The following is a 10,447-nucleotide window of genomic DNA, read 5'->3' on the forward strand; positions in this document are numbered from 1 at the left end:
TAAAAGTGTGTTAAATACTTGATCTTTGGAAACATTATTTATGGAAAATTGGTTGTCTTTTTTTTTTTTTTTCCCCAGAATGCCAAGAGTGAATCTGTTGAAGAATTTACCCTGGAACTGTAAGGCATTCTGCATTTACTGAAAGTCATAGCACATCTCCATCTGTGGCTGGGGTGCTGGAGCAATGGACGCTCCATCATCTGTGCTGGGACAACACTGAGTGAAAAATATAACTGAGAGCAGTCACAGTAACTAGACAAGACACATGATGGAGTTCTGCTATGCAGACAACACCTTAGATTTCACACCCCAGCACTGACCATTGTACCAAACTCATAGGCAGCCTTTTCAATTAGCAAGACCACATAGCCATGGAAGGTTTGTTATAGTGCAAGTCACCGTGTTTCTAATCTGCTGAGAATATGTTGTGGATGCTAGGAAGAAAAGCAGTTGACAAACATGGCTTGCCTCAAATTCTGCTTCACTATTGAGAGAAAAAAAATATTACCTGAGAAGATCCATATAGCCGAAGAACTTTGTGAAAAACACGCAATGCCAGATGCATTATCAAGAAGCTGCCTGTCTAAGGTAGGGGGACAAAGGTGCCTATGACTCCAGTGGATTTGACCTCAGTAACAGCCAGAGCTCAAGAGAGTGGCTGAAAGCTGGATGACCCAGCAACCCAACCAGAAACATCTCTGGCATGTTCAGTGTGGCCACAAGGCTTCCAGTGGCCTCCAGAGACACTTGACCCTTTGCAGTGTGGTGCCCACAGACCAGAGACTGTGCTGCCAGAGAGCTGCTGATGAAGTGATGCCTGTTCCCTCCCTGCCCAGTAACAAAATAAGAAGGAATTATTCAAATTTTTGCAGCATGAATGGTCTAGTGGAAAGTGTTCCTGCCCACAATGTAGGGGATTGGAACTAGATCATCCTTGATGAACCATTCTATGATTCTAAACTTCTTTGCAGACTGTCCCTGAAAGTCTCTTTCCCTTTGGTTTAAACTGTCAGTGAGCTGTCTTAAAGGATGCACAGGGTGACACGGGTGACACATGCACCAGCAAAATAAATCTTAGAGCTCAGTCCTTTCTGTGGGAGGGGATGAGAAAGGCCTGCTTGGGACCATAATTTGAGTGGTGCACAGAAGGTTTTCTGTGTTGGGGGGAAAATAAGTTCAGAGCATTCTATAAATTATTGAAGAGAGAAACTGTTCAGGGAAGGAAGCTGGATTTGAATGTAGATGAGAAATTGTTTATAGCCCCAAACTGTAAGATTAGCTAAAAATATTAAGTATTTTGTAGTCCCATGCTTTATTAAGCTTTTAAAATACATGTAGGATTTTAATTCTCTTCTGCATTCAGAAAGGCTAGAAACAATCATCTTCTCTTTCGTCTCTCCAGGAAAGAAAGGAAGATCCCATATGACTTTGCAGCGTCTGTGAGGGGAAGCTTTAAAAATAAAGCTATAATGGAACAAAAAGGAAAATCACAAGTTGGCAACATTGACCTTTGATCTAGGAGGACCAAGATCTACACAGGTTTCCTCCTGACCTTGCAGCAAATAATTTAGCCACATAGAATAAAGCTGGCAGAAAATTGACAGGTCACTGAGAGAGTCCTCCAAACTGCAGACAACTGTGCAAGATACCTCTATTAACATTTATTTCAGACTCTTTTTTAACATTATATAGGTGTTTTGTCCTCCACAACTTCTATTAGAGGGCTGTTCCAGAACCTTGCTTCTCTGGTACTTAGAAATATTTTTCTAATTTCCAGTCTAATTTTATTCATGACTGGTTTATACTAATTTGTTCTTTGCCAACATTATCTTTTTCTTAAATAGCTCATTTCCTTCTGTGGCATATATCCACCTGCTGAATTTATACAGCACAGTCTTAACTCCTCTTGCCTTTCATTTTTCCAGGCAAGAAGACAATTTCTTTTGTATTTCCTTTTGTATTCGAGGCTGCCTTCTCACTTTACCATCTTTCTTGATCCTTTTTTGCACTTTTATGTGTTTAAATGTTTCTTTTTGTTTACTACTATTTTTTTTCTTTTTTTTTTCCCACTTGAGTGGTCAGAAATATGCATACAAATTTGTTTAGGATCTCACCAGGGCCTTATATAATACATTCATATTTAAATTAATATTTTAAAATATTTGGCTTGGCAAATTATCTTTATTCATTCTTTCCCTGTTTATCTCATAATGCTCTGAATCCTGGTTTTGTATAGTACAGTTAAGTGTAAGTCCCCTAAAATGATGAAGCCACATTCTGACAATAATAGTGCTATCCTTGAAACCAGCTCTGTTCTAAAAATCTGCTATAGAACCATCACTTTGTGCACTTGTGTGGTTACAGAGCTAGATATAGCCCTGGTGAAAAAAGATAGATACTTAAACTATTAATCTGTTTGGAATATCTTTCATAGAGTGTCTTTAATGTATATCCTTTGATTTTGGTTGCGAACCCAAACTTTACTAGATAACAAGTATTAAAAGAATGAAGACAATTGATTTGTCTTGGTCTTTAGACTAACTGATTGGAGACAGGTGAACTAAACAGAGATGACTTAACTTTTAAAAGATTAGGAGAAAAATCTTTTAAAATCCCATTAACATGAACACAAATGCCTCCTATGCTGCATAACTCATCGATGCCACTAAATTTTTTTATGGACAAAATCACTTTTCAAAATTATGCCTTGACCAGAATTTTTGAGATCATCGCCCTTTAATGTAATCTCCAATATTTACTCTATACTAAAAAGTGTAAAAAACCACAGCTAATACTACATTAAACCTTATTTTATCTCAGTAAACAACTAGATATTTCTTTTTTTCAAGATTTTTGTGTGAAATGGCATAACACAAGACATTTGAGCCAAAGGGGTTTAGTAAAGCAGTGCTTTTTGGAAAAAAAAAAGGGGAAAAAGGCTAGAACATTGCCAAATAAGAGGGACAGTGAAACAAACAATCCATTCCATTAAGTATTTGAAATCTAAAGCATTTTCTTTTATTATTGAAGAAATAGAACAAAATGTAAGGGATGATGGTTCTAATGCTTCCCGTGCTTAGGAAGACTCATAAACTCCAAAAATGCAACTCCCATTAGTATATAAGGACTCTGAAGGAGAGGGAAGGAGGATAGCTAATAAATATCCATAAAGGCAACCACATCTCAACATCACTTTCTTTTCTAAGCTAGCTTTTATTTCTAGATTTTGATTTAGGTTTTTTTTGTTTGGTTGGGTTTTTTTTTGGGTTTTTTTTTTTTGAGGGGTAGAGGGCAGGATGTTATTGATCTCATTAAAGTTTTAAACTTTTAAAAGTTTATTTTTCACCAGATGGACATCATGTTAAAGGGAATTAAAATAGTTTCTCCTTTATCTTAACTGGATTTTAAAGTCTGCAGGTGAGAAAAAGCCTGACTGATCAAATACTGCATCAAACCTAGACACCCCGGTGAAAGTTTAAAGCTTGGAACATGTATGAATGACTGGTTTTGCAGCACCCCCTGGTACCAATGTTACTGGTATTGAGCTGTTCTCAGTGGTCTCCCTAAGGAAGGTTGAGTTCAGACAGAGGGAACCCACACTGCCAGGGGTCTTTGCATAGGTTAACCTAATTATCCTGCCAGATTCTGTCATGGCAGAGAATGTGGGACTCTAGGAGGTATTAGGTAATGATGAATAAGACATGGGAGGTTATATATTTCCCGAGTCAGTGGAGAGACTTTTTTCCATATGCAGCTTGTGACAGCTTAGATTTACCTATGAAATTTGTGAGGACACTGATTATCTGCCACAAATGAAACAAAGCAGCAGCTCTTGGAAAAAAACGTTTATATGGAGTCAGTGAGAAGACTTAATATGAAGGATTTTCCCTGCTGTCCTGAGGTAGTTCCCACTCAAAAAGCCATCTTCATGGAACAATAATCCAGAGATCAAGTGTTCAGAGATTCATATCAGAGTCGTAGCAGGATGCTGAGCAATATATTTAAACAGGAGAACCAAGTCTGTCACTGAATCACTTAAAGTCTGGCTTCCTAAAGCTTATGACTGGCAGGACATGGGCTGTGATTGAACGGTCAGATAACCTTCTTTGAAACCCAGAAGACTCTAGGGTAAAATGTTTGTACTGTAAAGCAGTTGTACCTCATTAAGTGAGTGTCATGAAACTCCTCCAATAATAACAAAGAATATCCCACCCTGGTGTTAAGGAGTGCTGTTCAGTGGCTGAGAGCCATCTGGATTCATATTTCTGTTTGAAATGGAAATTGAAATCATCATGGCTCTTCATAGAAAATACAGGATGTTTATTTGGCTTGGAGGGAGAATGTCATTGCTCTGTATTCTCTGTACCAGTGTGTGTCTTCCTAGAACCCAGCCCAAAAGGCAACTGAGTTGTCTCACAGCCAAGATAAGCAGCCACCGTGGCAGACTCAAGCCTGTGAGAATCAAGCCCACTTCTGTTTAGGCTTTATCATCACAGAAGTGAGGTACTGTGGCAAACACCTGGAGACGGAAAGGTATCACTCATAGTAGTCCTGCAATACTGAAGGTGTAGTCTGGTGTGTATCTCTATAGAAGAAGAGCATTTGCCACCCCAGGAATCTTAATACTGATGCTTAGTGTCTCTAAAACACTGAATCACAAGCACCTGGACTGGGAATATCTACTCCCACAAAGCCACAATGTCTTTGCCTTGTCTCTGCAATTATATTTCAACATTCAACTTTCTAACACTGTGAAGAAAGACTGCCAAGGAGGCAAGAAGAGTTTACCTTCACTTTAGTGTCTTATTTTTTTACACTTGATGAAATAGGAAAAACGGAGCTGTGTAGGGGCACATGAGCTACATAACTCTGGGAAGTCTTTTGTAGTGTGAATCCGGGGTTAACAAGATCCTGACAGTCTGGAGGAGTTTCCATCAATGTGTGTCTGCCTTCCAAGCAGACTTTGTCCCCATCAGCTCTGTTTCCAATTGAGTCATAATGGAGACAAAGAGTCATCTGATTGCTGTTACTCTATGATCTATGTCTGCAAACCTCATGGCACGCCTGATTTTTGATCAAGTCATGCCCACAGAGCCAAACTCCTCATGCTTTTGTTGTTGGGACGTGCTTTGGTACTGCAGCCCTCCTGCAGCAGTAGCTCAGGAAGGTGCATTTATCTGGGGATCTTCTACAGGAATTGTCAAAATTAGGGTCAGGTTCATATGCAACCACAGGCACACAGAATGATTGGATCTTCAAGAAAGAGGGCATCCTCGTTCTGCTCACTGGCAGCTGGACACAAGACACTGCTTGTAGTGACAGAACAAGGAGCAGTGGTTTTCAACTGAAGGAGGGTAGATTTAGATTGGACATAAGGAAGAAAATTTTTTCTGATGAGGGTCTTAAAGCAGTAGAACAAGTTTCCCAGAGAAGTTGTGGATGCCATATCCCTGGAAATGTTTCAGGGTCAGGTTGGGTGGGGCCTTGAGCAATCTGGTCTAGCAAAAGATGTGCCTGCTCATGTTGAGGAAGATGGAAGCTTCTACCTCATGTCAGTGATTTTCAAGTTGTTTGATATTTTTCTTTTTACAGTAGAATCTAATATGATATCTTAAAAAAAAAAAAAAAAAAAAAAGAATCATAGAATGACTTGGCGTGGAAGCAACCTTGAGATTCATCTAAGTCCGAACACCTTGCCATGGCCAGGAACACCCTTGATGAGGTTGCTTAGATCCTCATCCAACCTGGCCTTGAACACTTCCAGAGATAGGCATACCTGTCTCTTGCAAATTTTCTCTTTAGACGCATAAGTTCCTTTTCAAAAGCCTTCGTATTTTCTGGAATTCTGATGCTTGTTTGCTCTATGGGATTTTGAATTTGAATACATTATTGTTACCATTACACTGAGGTCTTTTTTTCGGTCTTGTTCATTCTCTGACTAAGTACCAAGCACAAGTCATCACTTTGTGTCCAAAATTCAGAAGACACCATGCTACTTACACAATTTATCCAGTTAAAAGAGAAGCATGTGAACTCATCAATTATTTCTAGTGTTTCTCTCGTTAAAACTTTCCTAACCTTCCATAACACATCAACTTTAATGACCATGCTGATAGGTTACTTGTAATATAGTTCAATACTATATGATTTTAAAAAGAAGTGGAATTAAATTCCTTAATTATATGATAATTAATTATATATTTAGTGACTTTGCCTTATGAACTCTACACTTTAAACTTGGAATGTCACTCATTCTCAAGCTAAGTTGAGCTATATCCAGGTAATTACAAGAGCCTACTGGCATTTGTTCTACCATGTTGTTTAAAGTTTGTCAGTCCTGGTTCATCTCCCTCACTTGCCTTAGATTTGTATAGCAATATGTCATATTTGAGCTTAGTCTAGTTGTCTGTTTTTATGTTTCCTAATAAAAAGATGCTTTACTGACATTGTTTTTGAATTTTACTGATTTGGGTCTCTCTTTTCCCCATGTTAACAATATGTATCTAGGAGCAGAGAATCATTCAGGTTGGAAAAGAATCTTAAGACCCCTACTGAGTCCAGCTCAAACCCAGTACTGCTAGGTCTACCAATGTCATGTCCCTAAGCACCACATCTACATCTCTCTTCAATATCTCCAGCGAGGGCGACTGACCCACTTCCCTGGGCAGCCCTTTCCAGTGCTTGATAATTCTTACAATGAAAAAAAAATTCCCAGTGTCCAATCTAAACCTTGCCTGGCAGAACCTGGGACCATTTCCTATGGTTCTATTACTTGTTACTTGGGAGAAGAAGCCAACCCACCACTTGCTACAAACATTTCCTGTAGTTGTAGGGAGGGATAAGGCACTGAGTTCCTTTTCTCCAGGTTTAACAACCCCAGCTCCCTCAGCCACTTCTCATAAGATGTTCTCTCCAGCCCCTTCCCCAGATTAGCTGCTCTTTGGCCATTCATTTTTGTTATGTTCTTCTTGGATTATTTCATATGCAGATGATATGTTATCCTAAAAATGTTTTCTTTACCTCTGCTGGTATTTCCTGCCCAATTTCCTATAATCTTGCTATCTTCCCCCATTGCTGTATCTGCCATCCAGTCATTCTGGGTTTTTTTGATAGAGATGGAACTTATATGGGAAAAAAACATGTTTATAAAAACGGTGATTTATCTGCAGATATTTCCTCTCCAGGCTTATTATTATTGATAATATTATTATTTTTCTGCAAAAAGTTCCTTGAGTTCTGAGACTAAAGGCTGCTTTTCACTGAAGGCACTGAATACACAGTCCATCAATAGCTCCAGGGCAATTTTTCACAAGAGGTAGTTGTCTGGAACATACTTTTTCCTCTGTCTCTTCAGATTTTTTATTTTATTTTGGCAATTACATGAAACATTACTTCATCTCTTATTATTCTCTTGCCATTCCTAATAAGCTGTGTTTTAATTTAAAACAGCAATTTACAATTCAATTAATATATAACAACACAATTCATTGTAATCACGATGCGATAAATTTGTGTTTTAAGTAATTTTTAATGCTCATAGCAGCTGGATCTGTGAAGTGTGGAAATAGCTACCATTTTTCACCAAGTGCAATACTGCCTGTGCAAAGCACCACTTTTTAATTATATGACCACCAAAGCTCAATGTAAGGAAAATGGAGCAGCTGTAATTGCAAAAGAAGAGAATTTTTGCTTGTATTATACAGTTAATACAGAAAAAATATATAAAAGTAATACCAATGCATACTTTAAAAAACTGATATAAAGGTGAATTTCCAGATACGATCACTATTGAAAGTTGTGTTTTGGGTTAATGTCTTTTTAAAATTAAAGGAATAGGATTAATTTACATCAACCAACAAAGAATTAAAAGATTATTACATCTGACCAGAAATTTATTTTTTAGAGATTGCAGATAATGCATTATTAGTTTACTGGTGGATGCTTTTTCCAATTTCTTTTGTGACAGACATGTACTTTTTCAAATTTCTGCATTTCTAAACTATGTAGATAAAAGAACTCCCAAAGAGCGAAGCTGATAATTTCTCTGACTTCAATGAAACTATATTAACTCCAATGTAATGATAACCTTTATTTGTCTGTAGTTTAGATGTTAAATACAAATCATTAGATGTCACCTGGAGAAAGGATATAAATCCTCTTCCAAGTTCTGCTTGAAAAGACGAGCTTGATTTCTTCAAGTAGATCCACTCTCCTGCTCCTGCCAAAGTAATTTGGACTTGCTGTGATCACAAGCTTTTGCCACTACAAAAATTAATCAGAAAGAGAGATTTTCACTCCTCTGTCAGTGTTTTTACTCTTTAAATCAGGAGTAATTACATTGTATTGAAAGGAATTGCATTGGTGTAATTGTAAAATCATGAAATAGTCCCACTACTTTTTTTCCCCCCTTCTCTCTAATGGAACATTAACATAGGGGTTTTCTGCAATCCTAATTTACTTCTAAAGGAACTTCAGTACAACAACTTTCCTTTCATTTCCCATCCCCACAGTGGGCCCTGTGTCAGTTTGCTCCTGATCACATGAACAGTACTCACCAGAATTAATAATTCTGTGCTCGAGGCTTACAGTTTTTGAAAATAGGAATTAAGCTGCTTTCACCAACCCTTTATTTGATTTAGAGTATTTTTTTTTTAACTTGAAAGCTTAAAAGCTTTTTTTAACCTTAAAAGCTTAAATTGTAGAAAAATGTTCCCAAAATTATCAAAGATCATACATGAAAAAACCCAAAACACCCAACCGAAAGAAACCCTGCAACCCAAACTGGAATAAATTGGGATATATATCCCCTCTTAAGTTACTGGATAACAAAGATATGTCTTAATTAATAGGATGCTATGATCTTCACATTTCTGCAGGTCAATAGGAAAAGAAAGTATGTAACTTCAAAACAAAAAAATTTATCCTGTAGACAGAAGAGAAGATATTGAAAATTGTCAGATTGGATTATGTATCTATGAGTTGGTTTTCCTCAGAAGAAACATTTTTGCATGGGACATTTCAATACTAATCTTGGATAAATGCATATGAAATAAACATCCACATTCCTTTTTGACAACCATTATACCACTTGTGGAAAAATACAGTGTAAATGAAGTGTGAGGCTTTTATTATTGGAAACCTCTATTGTATCATATAAGTCCATTTGAGTTTAGAAATTGGATGTACATTGAACAGAATCAGGACCAGGACCCCAAAAATGTTAATTTCCTACTATTCCTTATTCAAATACAGAGATAACGTCTCTGGCAATTGCACCACAGACAAAAAAAAAAAAAAAAAAAAGCTGTTCTTTTATGTTATTACTGGCTTTTCAATTCTTACATTTGTCATTGATATATGTGGCATGAAAGTAAAAAATGCATACATAACATAAAGGCTGAGTAAATATACATTAAGGAGAACTAACCCATCAAGTGATTTTACCCTTATCTGCATTTGCAGGTTGGTTAGATCCATCAATGTATGTACAGCCAAACTCTGTAATTCCATTATGGAGCCAGGAGGAAGAATGTGGGAGCCTTTGAGGTGGCGCCATGCATCGTATAGTAAAATCCAGCAAAGTTTCATTTTCAAATATCTGGCAGAGAAGTGGCAAAGTATCTCCAGTAATTTTAAGGACATTTTCCAAATGTTTATTTAGATAAAAGATAGATAACAGTAAAACTATAAAACCTGCAGCCAGATAACTAGGTTTTATTAATGACCTGCCATATACTGTGGCCGGATAATTAAAGTTCTCCCTTCCTTCTAACCCCCTCCTCCCAGAGAAGGAGAGAGTGGACAAATTTATTTGATAGTTTGATAACCAGGGGACACTGGTTGAAAACTATTGATATAATCAGGGTCTATTCAATTTGCTCACGACAGACACTCCTATCTGTTAATTTCACCTGTGAATAGTTAATTATGCCCCGGATGCATATGGTTGAGCCATTAATAAAATTTGTCTGTCATAGCTTTCTGTATATTCCTTTTTTGTCATCCTCATGTGCATTTTATCTATGGGAATCTTTCCCCCTTTTTTTTTTCCCTTTTAACATTGCACAAGACAGATGTTAGTGTTATTGGTATTTCAGCAAGGCTACGTTATAGATGGCATGCAGCAAGGATCAGAATTGCACTTTTAGCCTGTAAAAGACTGGGCCTGTGTACATAATGAAGTTGCTGAAGCATGAATGATAATGGAGTTCTTAACCATTTCACATTTTCAAGCTATGCTTAGGGAATTTTCTTCCAACTAAACAAATGCAAAGGGAAATGTGTTGGACTTTTTTCTTTCATTCTTTCTTTCTTTCTTTTTTTTTTCCTTTTTTGTTTATTTGCCAGGCTTATAAGGATTTTTACATGTACAGGATTGCTGTTTTTACTTTGTTTCCTTTAAATCTGGCTGCTGTCCCTTTCTTAAGATATGTCTTTGGGTGAATGT

Source organism: Passer domesticus, chromosome 1 (genome assembly GCF_036417665.1).
Source record: "Passer domesticus isolate bPasDom1 chromosome 1, bPasDom1.hap1, whole genome shotgun sequence".
NCBI lineage: Eukaryota > Metazoa > Chordata > Aves > Passeriformes > Passeridae > Passer > Passer domesticus.